Raw genomic sequence first — 12,921 nt, 5'->3', positions numbered from 1 at the left:
TTTTATATGGAAAATATTGATATAATTGAGAGATATAAGGATGATTTCAAAGTTGATTTCACAGCTTAGTTTCCTTTAGATATTAGTTTTTCTGAAGGCTTCCGGCATGTCCCCTCTTTAAGGAATAGTTAAAATAATTTTGCTCCAATGGTTACTGGAGGAAATTGAATTTTAATTATGATTATTTATAGATATCTGGAGAATTAAATAGTTTGATAAAATCAATATCACTTGATAACTACCAGTAGGTTTTATTAATGGTAATAATTTCTCATGTGGGTTTCCAAGGATATTCACCTTAAGGACATTAGTATGTCTATGCTTTTCTTCTTTGGGACTCTTATTATCAGTTGTAAACATATTTAAGAAAATTATGTAAAGTGTTATGATCTCCCTACCTCAATTCAAAATATTTTCCTTCATACAGTACTTAGGTTTCCAAAGTTTTGCTGTTTTTTTTTTCCAAGCTTTAGAATTATGCGTACCTTAAGAAAATTTGTAGGCCACTCTAGCTGAATTTTGAAAGAGCCATTTTGGTTTTAAGAGATTTTGGATTTTTTCTTGACTTGTTTTTTTTATGAGGTGGTGATCCGGCCTGGTTTAAAGTATATCTCCTGAGAGTAAAATCTGATATCCTGTGTGTTTGTTCTTTAGTCTGTTGATTTGAGTTACTTTGTGGATTCCTTGCTCTATAGAGTTGTTTACAGATTTTTCAGATAATTCTGTTTTAAAGATATATTTTTCGGTCACTCTCTGGCATAAAGGGCTTTCTTTAGTATTACGGTTTCTTGTACAATTTCTGTTTAGAAATGTCTTGCAGGGTTCCCTTTGTTTTATGATTTTTCTCTTAGCAATGATTGGCTATTGGGTAATGCCTTGATTTTCCTAGCTTAGGTGGTTATATTCCTTAGTTTTGATTTGCTTAAAACATCTTTTGTAAAACTCCTTTTGTCTATGGATTTATCTGAGGAACTCCCTAGCCATGGATTGTGGAGAAATTCAGGCTTTACATGTTTTGTATTTAGATTATTTGGCATATTAAGTAGTCTATGCAATTATGTTGAAATTCTTTTTCTATGGAGTTATTTGAGGTGTTTCCTGATTCAATAAGCTATCCAGGGCTCTTAGATGATTTGCCAGTCTTTGAATATTCCCTCATTTGTATTTTTTTTTTTTTTTTTTGTAGAACTGACTGGTTTATTCAGGACACCACATTGTCTATGGAGCTATTTAGGTCCTATTCCTTTGACAGTTCAGTTATTCATGACCATTTTTGGTCTTGGAAGTAATTCTGGACAATTGTCTTTAGTGTCATTGAGCAATTTTAGGGGATGTCTTAGTCACTCATTGGATAATAAACTTATCTGTAAGTTATTTGGAGCCTGTATTGCCAATGGAATTATTGAGAGCAATCTTTTGTACATGGAGTTATCTGCACACACCTTGGCCTAAGGAGCTATTTTGTGGACTCATTGGATTATTTCATGTCTCATTGTTTCCTGGTTTCTGTTTCAAGTAATTCCTTCTTTCATTTTTTTCTATCTTGTTTTCAAGAGTTCCAGTGTTCTTGCCAATCTTTAGGCTCCAGAGTTATGTGGCATTGCTCTGTGAATTAAGATCAAATTGACAAAATCTTTGTAATTGGTGGATTCAAGATTTATACATATTTCTATTGATTTTGCTTTTATATTTTGGGGGATATTTAAAAGAGAACTTCTGTATCAATTTATTTCAAGGTATGTTGCCCACATGTAGCACCTAAGTTTTTCTTCCTATGCTATCTGCCAAACAATCATAAAACTGGCGAGAAATTTGCTTTATCCTCTTTCGTTTCTTAAAATATTTTGAATATTAAAACATTGTATTCTGTAAATTTCTTGTACATTGCTAAGGAAAAATTATGTACAATAATTAACCTTTGCTTTCCTTTTATTAAAAGTAACGTATCCCCCTTTTACAATTCTGTTTTATAAGGATGAAAACAAACTACAATCCTCCTTTTGATTTGTATGATAAGATAAAGAATAGTATGGTATCTTGTACATCTTGTTCTTTAAGACATGAATAATTCTTGATTATTAATCAAATTTTGTCCCAATACCACGTGTAAATAATTTTCAGATATTATGCAAATTTTGTCTTAATACCCATCCTCGCTTTGGCTTTTTGTATTACTTTGCAACAGTCTCTCTCTCTCTCTCTCTCTCTCTCTCTCTCTCTCTCTCTCTCTCTCTCTCTCTCTCTCTCTCTCTCTCATATATATCTTTTATGAGGAATTGAGGAACTTAAAGTGAGGGAAATAATGGAGAGGCTAGCTAATAAAACTAGATCAAATGGTAAAGAAAGTAATGAAACTTGGGTCAATGAACGTCCATCAAACAAGATTATGAACTATTAATTGCGAAGACTAAAGATCATAGGATTAAAGTTATTGAAAGGCTAGATATGAAATTAAGTATATTATCTCTGTATGGACTTAGTGCCATCATTGTACCTCTGGCAGTCCATTGGAGGTATTGCTTAAAGGCCATCTCAACATTCCTTTTGACACTATATGTACTTCAAGGTTCCTGCTGACCCTACCTGTACTTTTAAGTTCCTGCTGACCCTACCTGTACTTTTAAGTTCCTTCTGACCCTACCTGTACTTGCAGGTTCCTTCTGACCCTACCTCCGCTTGCATGTTCCTTCTGACCATAGCTGTACTTGTATGTTACTCTGACCCTACTTAAGATTTGCAAGTTCCTTCTCATCCTACCTGCACTTGCAGGCTCCTTGTGACCCTATCTGCACTTGCAGTTTCCCTCTGACCCTATCTTCACTTGCAGGTTCCTTCTGGTTCTACCTGTACTTGCACATTCCTTCTGTCCCTACCTATAGTTGCAGATTCCTTCTGACAGTATCTGCAATTACACATTCTTTCTGACCCTGTCTGCAATTACACATTCTTTCTGACCTTGTCTGCAATTACACAGTCATTATGACTCTACCTGCACCCTAGGTGTACTTAGACATTACTTCTCACCTTATGTAACCCTTCAGATCCAACCTGCACTTGCTTTATATCATTCTACTTCAACTCCCTTCCCACATCCTTTCCTCTGTATTTCTGTTCAATCTGTCATCTCTTACTACTGTGTAACTGCAAGAGTATTCCCCAGATACAGTTGAGCACAGAATGGCTTCACAGGCCCCAGGGCTGAGTTTTAACACCAAAGTTCCTCATTTGAGTCCAATCCTAAATATATTATAGACTAAGGATGATTGCCAGTGTAAAAGAATATTGGTGATTGAAAGAATAACCCATGATATATTGGTTAATGAAAGTATAAAATATATATAATTTTAGGAGGAATAAAGAACATCTGATGAAATATTGGTCTTTAGATATTTGTGAATGAAAACGTACCCGTAGTAAAGATTAATGATATTAAAGGCTATAAACTCAGGTTGATCTTATGGATTTAAGAGGGACAAGTATTTCATATTGTTTTGTTATACAGAAATAAGCTATGGCAGGTATTAGATTCTACTCCTAAAAGTTTGATTCTTTTATTTATGAATCACTAACTGTTGACCTATTGCATGAAATAGAAGAATGTTAATGGTGTGATTGTACACTGATATTGGAAAGGATCGACCATTAATTAGGAGTTTTAGAGGGCGACCTCGGCTAGTTGCTGATTACTGAAAAACTTTTGCAGTAGATTGTATATATGATGAAAATTTTAATTGGTCAATAAAACCTTCGTGTAGAGTGTTCCTGTTTAGATAAGGGGAGGGAGAAGAGTTTTGATCATATGGTTGTGTAGATAAAAGTTGGTTTGTGATATGTATAGAATAGATGGGATATAGAGAAGATGCATTTTAATAGCCACTCCAATCTAAAGAAACTCATTTAATTACCAGGTACTTTAAGTAATCTCTCTCTCTCTCTCTCTCTCTCTCTCTCTCTCTCTCTCTCTCTCTCTCTCTCTGTGCTACATAAATATGCCTTGAAGAATAACATGATTATTTTTAAAAGTAAAGGGAGATTTTGTAAAATTTTCCAATAAGGTATGAAAGAAATTCTCTTTTATGTCAACTTGATGCTCACCTCCAATTTCAGATCTCTCACTCCCCATCCTTGATCCTTCCTTATCCCAAATTTGGAAATGTTATATAAAAAACCAAAGAGACTTGCCCCATATGGCTGATGAGTCTCCCACTGCCCCCCTCCCCTTTGAGCATCGGCATTTGCATTTTATTCCTCACCACAAAAAGGGACTAAAGAGTCCATGAGGTAGATCCTGATCTTAACTAGAGTAATCACTTGTTTTTTAGACTGTTATTTTATTCCCCATGTACATAACTTGTTCACTCTTTTACTGGTGTCTTGAGAGCTGTAGCTCAATGTGTTAACTTGAATATATTGTACTTGTCAAAGGCCGGCAGCCTGTACTGTTAAACATGTTGGACTTTAGTCTGCTTCTTGACCCAGCTGTCTTGTCAGTGAAGGTTTTATCCTGACAGCTAAAGTCATGAAAAATTATGGCTGTGTTATTCCATTATTAACTTCCTCAAAAGCCTCAAATTCTGTGTGTGTAATGGCTTATCAGATTTTAGAATTTTGTATAAATAATTTTATTTAAATCAAACATTTACAATTTTTAATAAGATTACATTATAGGAGGTTATAATGTCAAATGCACAGGTTTTGGTATTGTCATTTTCATTCCTAACCAAGTTGTATGTACTTGTGTCAATGACGAAAACATCAAATTTGTTATGAACTGTGTATTGTAAGTAGTGGAAACTCTATCTAATGTTAAAGGATTGTGATTCAATGTTCTCCAGACATGTTTACGCTCTTTTTAGAAGTTAATGTGCAATTGATGGTAACTATTATTTCCAAATTTTTCCTAAAAACTTGAAGTTAAAATATAATTAAAATGTTAAAGATTAATGATAAGTATAATTAACGTAAGTGTTTCAAGGAATTTGGTAACAGGGTCATTTTGAGGTCTTGCATTTCAGAGCTTTTTATTATGGCGAGATACCTGGGCTCTCTGAAAAGGTGCACAGCTCGGTTCATAAATTCCATTTTGTCTCTTGTCTCGTGTCGTTTGTGCCTATGACATAAAGGAGGGATAAATAACACTTTACTCATTTTTAGATGAATTGTGTAATGAGTTCTTGAATATCTTGTTGTTGGGAAAGCTGTTCAGATGTGTATATGTGAGTTTGTGTTGTTTAAAGGGTGTGAAAACTGATTTTGTATGAAGAATAGGTTTGTAAATCGTTGACAAAAGATCTCATCAGGTTTGTGTGTTTCAAGTGCAAAGTTTCCTGGGTTTATTAGAAAGATTTTTTTATTTCCTTACATTGGTCAAGGTATGAGAATTTCATTTCCATAATTGCATTACCTGTTTTAAAGATACATTGATTTCTGGGTAGGTATTTTGGTTAATGCAGTACTGATGTGCAGAAATAGTCCTGTCTTCAAACAGTATCCTTCCTTGAGGAGAATTCATAACTTGTAAGAGGCATATCAGGTATTTTACTCCTGCTCAATTCACAATAATTGCAATATCATACTCAAAGGTTTGCTAATGGCCTGAATATAGATACAGTAATTCATAATCTGTTTTACTCCTTTTTAATCCCTTAACTATCTTCATGGTTAGATATCTTGACAATGTACATACATTGTAAGATTATTAGATTATACCCTAGATTGGTGCCAGGTTCATACCTGATATCTTTTGTGTAGCCATTTTAGCTTCTATTCATTTGTTAAATTGTCTGGCCTTTAGGACAGTTTTTTTTTTAAATTCATTAGATAACTGGTATCAATTTATCCCATTAAAAGCTAGTGCTAACTTTGATTAGAATTATAATGGTTAAAATACTCCACACTCAGAACATGGATAGTTATTAAAGTACTGTAATAGTAAACCTTACTCATTACTTGTAGAGAGAAATTTAAAGATTGTGATATTAAAAGAGGGTAAAATTTAAATATTGCAATACAGTATTAAATGTTATGTATTTCAATGTCACTTAAGGTTTTAATCTTGGGAAAAACAAAGTACCTACTACAGACCTTGTAAGTAATTATTTGTGACCACACCTTTCAATGATACCATTGGTTTAGTTTTATGCCCATAAGGGGTCATCAGAGTTCACTCGGGCTAGAGTAGTTCGAGTATTAAATTGGGGAATTATAAGGTTAGATTAAAAATGATTAATGAGGCTGCTAAATAGGTGATGGGAAATTGTATATTGCATAACATAGCTACCTTAATGTTACTTATTTTTGTTCCTCAGCGCAGTGAAGTACCCTCTCTCTCTCTCTCTCTCTCTCTCTCTCTCTCTCTCTCTCTCTCTCTCTCTCTCTCTCTCTCTCTCTCTCTGTGTCTCTTCTTTGGTCTTGAAAGCGTTCCTTCAGGCCCTATTGTAGCTGCACTAGATTTATAATCTTCAACTTTACCTCCTCCTGCCTTCATTCTTCCATCTTGCCATCTTATAACTTCACTTCAAAGTGTATCTATGTTTTCCCCCACTTGTGTTTGGATGCTGAATGGCCTCACAAGTTCAAGCGCTGGGTTATATTCCTAAATTAAATTCAATCTCCCTCTTAAAAAATGCTAATCGCAGGATTCCCTATCGAGTATTTAAGAAAAAAAAATTATTGTTAACCAGATTAATTGTTTTTGAGCCGCTCTTACTTGTTAAATATGGTTATTCCTCGCACATCGGTATAGTAAAAGAATTAAAACCCAGAAAATATTCATCTTTGATGTCGTGATGAGAATTTGCAAATATTTAATGTTGGGACTCTCTGCTATAAAAGTGTTAAAAATTCCACTGTAAGGAATGAGGGATTGCTGTTATGCTAGTATTGAATGAATGGTGTGAAATTCATGTGGAGAAGTTAGGACGTTCTTTTGCCTAGTTCCTTTTAATAGAGCGTGTTCTAAATTGGACAAGTGATATCAGGTTTTTTTTGCCAGCGTTTCCATGAGGAAGTCGGACTGAAAGGATTTTGGTTACAATTTTTTTTTAGATTGATGGGTACGAATTAGGATTGTAGGTGTCTCATGTAGAACAGGGTGGGTTTTGCAGTGTAATTTCCGTAACGTAGCTTATGAGGAAATTTTGTTTAACTATGTGAAAAGGTGAAAAATATCCTCTTATCCTTATAGCTAGTAGAACACCCAGTCAGTCAGCCAATTGACAAGCTTCAAACTTGAGTTTCTTCAATAAAGTACGTTCCAAGACTGTAGAATCCTCAGCTTCAGTAAGCAGAGCATATACTTTAAAAAACTGCTATTTTAAGTTTTCAAAATAGCCCTTTATAATCTTGTAAAGCTATTAGAGAAAAAAAAATCACGTATTATTTGCATAAAATAGATTTTCTGAGATAATTGTGTATTTAACTTAACAGTTTAATTTTTTTTATATGAATTCATGTATAAAAATGCTATAAGAGCAAATTCTTTTCTTGTTTTTAGAGTTTTGAGGTATTAATTTTGTGATTTGCTGAACTATCTAGGGGAAAATTTTAGTCTTCGTAAAGTCACCGAGAAATAAATGATACATTATATTTTCTTTCTTTACAAAAAGATTTAAGTTTGATGAATTGCTTTTTATTAGTATATATATATATTCCTAACACTAATTAACTTTATATAAGCTATAATTCCTGGTCCTGCGTTTCTATATTTCGAAAGCGATTCTAGTCTTTTGTATGTGACTCAAAACGTGTAATGAATTCATTATTAAATGTTATTATTCTGTTAAACTTCTGGGTATCATAGATAATTGGTTGATTTTTAATCTAAAGATATATTTCCCTTCATTGGTACTTTTTTCCAACTACCTTACATTAAAAGGTATAGTATTTAGGAGCAGAATACTGTATCATGCTTGGCGAACGTAATCTCTGTCTCTCTCTTGTGTCCGAGCTCATTCTGGTAACTTTTAAACTTAATTTTAGGTTGGGTTAATCTAAAGTCTTTTAAGGACAAAAATTCAGAATCATTTATTTTGATTACTAAAATTAGTTTGATCTTAAATATTTTGACCGTAACTTGTGATGTATTAAGTTACACAGGACTTGCGTAAAATACGTAATAAATATTGAAGAAACATCTTTGATTTTTGGCTGAGGATACATTAGTCAGGCAATATATGTTTGTGATAGTATAGTAAGGGGTTATGAGCAGAGAGTAGTATAGGAAGAGTTTTTTGAGGTAAGGAATTTAGTATAAATAATTATAAGATGATGATAGTATATTAAGGGCCTATATGCAGAGGATAGTACAGTATACTGTAGTAAGGAATTATAAGCTGAAGATAGTATTTAGTGGGGTTGACTTTAGTTAATCATAGGCTATAGGTGTATAAGACACTGTACTCATATTTCTAGGAGTATTCTATATTTTGGGGGGGTGATAGGTTATAGACCAAAATTTTGTTATTAGGGTTTACATGAACTTTGAATTAAAACTTTTCTACCTAAAACTGTAGGTAAATATTCAGTGAAAATCTTTCATAACACTGTATGCATGTAAAAATAAGCCGTTTACATAAAGTTGGTATTTTTCTAGTGTCTTAGCTTTATAAAATGTTTCAGGTTAAGCTCCCTTTCCAGCATTTCTTTTGCTAGGGTTTGTATTTGAGAACTTATTACACAGCTAAAGTGATTTGGGTGTCCATGTGTAAGGTGAATGCGTACTTCGGTCCGATCTGACTGTCTGCTGGGAGAAGTAGCAAGGATGGTCAGGGCAGTAGCCTTGCATGTCTCTTCTCTTTTACCTGACTCAATCATGTGCATTAAATGGGACGAGACAGGGAGGCAACTTGGCATTTATAAATCTTGTCTGCTTTTCAGTGAGCTTTGGGTGTCTGTAGTAATGGATTGTTCTGAAATTGCACAAAGGCCTGAAAATGAATCTTATTGTTTTTTTAGATTTTTAATTTATTTTTCATTCTAGAAATATTAATTTCTTGTCTAAGTGAATAATTTCCTGTTTCATTAAAAAAAAATTAACGTAACTCGATAATCTTTGGAATCTGCCTTATAGTAATATAAATAAATATTGACAAATATTTCATTTAACTTCAGGAGAGCTCCAAACTATTCCTGAAGTCTTTCAATTGCAATCCTGATATCAATGTTTGTAAAATTATCAATAAAAAATTTGAAAAAAAGAAGGAAAAGGAAAGCATTCAAGGGCCTAGTGACATTGCTTCCTCATAAAAAACTTTGCATCAAGTTTCTGGTTACTAGGTGGGATAGGGGATGGCCTTGGTGGGCTTTCCTTTTCCTCCTTTTTTTTTTTATTAATAATTTTACCTTTCTATTAGAGAAAGCACTACTTACTTGCACAATCATGAAATATGTAATCTCAAATGCTGAGCTTCAAATACACCAACAGGTGTTCAAAAAAAAAAAAAAAATGGACACCACCAGAAAAACAAAGAAAACAGGACGTTTTGTCATTCCCTGCACCATAGTGGATGTTAAGTGTGACTCACTTAAGCTCCTTTCTTGGCTCAATGCATGACAAACGTTAAAGTTTTCTTTGCATCTAGGATGTTTAAAGCTTTCAGAAAATGGGATTTCATGGATCTGATGCATATTTGTCATTGACTACATAGTTTGTATTTTTATTATATAATTGAACTGATTACACTGAAACCTGTCTTGCATTTGGCATTCAATCTTCTATAATAAAAGTTTTTTAAGGAATTTAGAATTTTTTTCCTTACCCATATTTTGTTAATTGGAAGCTTTTAAGAACATAGGTATACTTTTGTACCTAAAATGTTAATTTAATGGCTTCAACATTGAATAGGAGGCTTTTGAGGAATATTAACTAATGGAAATAGGTCATTATTCATCATGACTTTAATAAAAAACCCTATTTGACAGCCAGCTGGATTAATTAGTGGACTCGGGTCCAAAATGAAATACAACAGTTTGGCCACCTTGACCTTAGAATATATTAAAAACACACTTGTACTGCTGCTCTCAACCCGCAGTGTTAATGGGGGGTGAACAAGTTACGTTTGTTGGGGATCAATGACAGTCCAAATGGATAAGTGTCTAGTTAGGAGATAGGATCATTTCATGAGGCTTTTTGGCCCACTTTTCGTGGGGAAAAAGGCATTTGCTGGTACTTAAAGGGGCAGGGGGGCCGCTTAGGGAAAACACTCTGTCACATGAAGTTTGAGAGAGGGAAAATATTCAAAGTTGTTGCTTTTTTTATTTTCGTTTTCTTTTTTTTATGTACCAGGGAAACTAAATTAAAAATTAATACTTTCATATGTATTTTATTTCAGTATTTTTAAAATGTTACAATTGGTATGGTATAAATATCTGAGCAATTCAATTTAGTTTCAATATCTTTTCAAGGTATACTAAACATAATAATTACTTAAAAGGTCCATTGACATGCCATATTGAACCGCACAATTGCCAATATAGCAGTACTTCAAGATGGTTAAAAATCATTTGAAATATTTTGTTGTAAATAATAGGCACTATTTAATAAGGAGGACTATTGCATAAGAATAATTGGTATAATAATAATCATACTTGAATATACAAAAGCTTGTCTTGAAAGATAATTTATAGCAAAAGAAGTGACATACCACTGGTAATATAACTAAATACATGTACATGTAGATGGTCCAGCATTTTGATGTCAGCAATATTAGCATTACTGATTACTTTAGTCCTATTCTAAGTTCATTAGTCAAGAGCTGTTAAGAATTCTTTTGTGATAGTGAGTTAAAAGATATTTGAATATCTAACTAGAATACAAGTACTTTTTCATTCGTAACAGAAATGAGACTTGAGTAGGTAAAGCTTTAGCTCATTTGTAAAATTGCACTCTAGTTAGATATTCAGATATCTTGTACTCAATATCATGAATGAATTCTTTCCAGCTCTTACTATAGTGAACTTAGAATAAGAATAAAGTTGTCAGCAATACCCATTTTATCGATGTCAAATTGGTGGACCATATATCTTTACTTATTCAATATATTTAATTATAATATTACCAGCAGTATGTCGCTACTTTGCCATAAATTTTCAATCAAAACTAGCTCTTGTATATTCAAGTATTTTTGTCTATGCCAATTATTCTTATGCAATAGACATTATCAAATAGTGCCAAATAATTACAACATAGTATTTCAAATATTTTCAACTCCAGTAACTTTATATATTTTGTTGGCATTTATACTGTTCAATATGGCATGTCATTTGATTGTAATAAATCCTTTCTTATTCAGGAAGCTGTTAGCAGTTTGCCCACAGGGCTTTACACGTTAAGAAAATATCTACTGCTTTGCCTCCTCCATCAATTTGCTATATGTAACATACCTTTTAAGTGATTGTTTACCATTATTTACAATAAAGAATATTTGAAATAATAATCCTAACCAATGTACAGTTTTGAATTATACAAGCATTTGCTTCTAAATTAAGTTTTGATGATTATTTGTATCTAATAAAACTTTAAATGACAAAACAGTATTTTATTGTATATAAAATGAAACTGGTTTTAAGCACTTGATATATATGCTTAATTATAATTTCAAATTCACATCCTATTTACATGGTTAATTATTAGATTTGCAGATAAATGCTACCTGTAAAACTTCTTTTGGTAGTTATAAGACACAATCTACATTTCTGTTTTAACTGAAATTTTTAACCATATCATTAACCTCTACATCCGTAAAGTTTATTATTTCAATGCACTAACTTTTAAAATACTCGTTCAAAATGCTACATTAAAAGGACTCTGGCCGGCATTCTACAGATTATCTTAAACCAATAATTTATTTCTTGGAGCTTCTTTATCTCTAATTATTCCTCCTTTTATCTTAAATCGATTACGACCCGATTAGCCTATGTAACAAGAACCGAGTCCGAACATTGTTTGAAAAATATTAATCTTAAGCCATTCATTTGGTATACCTTCTTCGTTGAGTTTTTCAATAATAATCTAGAAATTCTACAATAAAACCACTCCTAGAACATCTACCTGAAGAAATATTCTGTGAATGTTGATTTAAAACTACTTCACTGATGGTTTCCTTATCTTTAAACTGCAATAACTGAAATTAAATTATCAGTACTATTCCTTTCATAAAACCTTTCAATACAAATTCTATTTGTAAAATGCTCCAAACTACAACTTACTATATAGACTGGAGTTTAAACTCTAAATTAGATTTTAGACTAAATAAAAGCAGTTAATGGCATCATTTGCATAAAGAATATGCAAAGCCTAAAACCAGCTGAGATTTTATCATTACTTGCATCTTTTGTATGAGGAATATGCAAAGCTTAAAACCAGTAGACACGAGATTTTGTCATTTAAATATTTTAAAACTATTCCAATTCACTGGATTAAAGAAATATAAATAGGATCTTTTACTGCAAACAAGCATTCGGAATGTTATACATAACCAGAATAACAAAAATATTGATATTTTGGGAAAAATATTTTAACTAAAATTACTAACATATTTGATATGAAGTTTTGAAATTAAGACAACAAACCCTGGAGAAATGTTCTTTTAAAAACAATCTAAAACTTATTTTACAATGGTCATATTTTTTTTTTGAGAGAGAGAGAGAGAGAGAGAGAGAGAGAGAGAGAGAGAGTGTGTGTGTGTGTGTGTGTGTGTGCCACATTAGGCCTAGCCCTCGAATTCTTGGCAATAATATTTAACACCTTAATTAAATTGCAATGTTTCTTTCCCCAAATATTCACAATTACTCTATTCATGACTTTCCTTGCTTACCGTTACACAAGACAGTACATGTAAACCTAACTAGTAAATTAAAAGTGAAATTTTTAGAGCATATTTGGTTCTCCCTCCAACTGAAACATATGTCAAATAAAATAAT

The sequence above is a fragment of the Palaemon carinicauda genome, chromosome 7 (assembly GCF_036898095.1).
Source record: "Palaemon carinicauda isolate YSFRI2023 chromosome 7, ASM3689809v2, whole genome shotgun sequence".
NCBI classification, from domain to species: domain Eukaryota; kingdom Metazoa; phylum Arthropoda; class Malacostraca; order Decapoda; family Palaemonidae; genus Palaemon; species Palaemon carinicauda.
The sequence above is the reverse complement of the archived record's forward strand: the minus strand, read 5'-3'. Positions refer to the sequence as shown.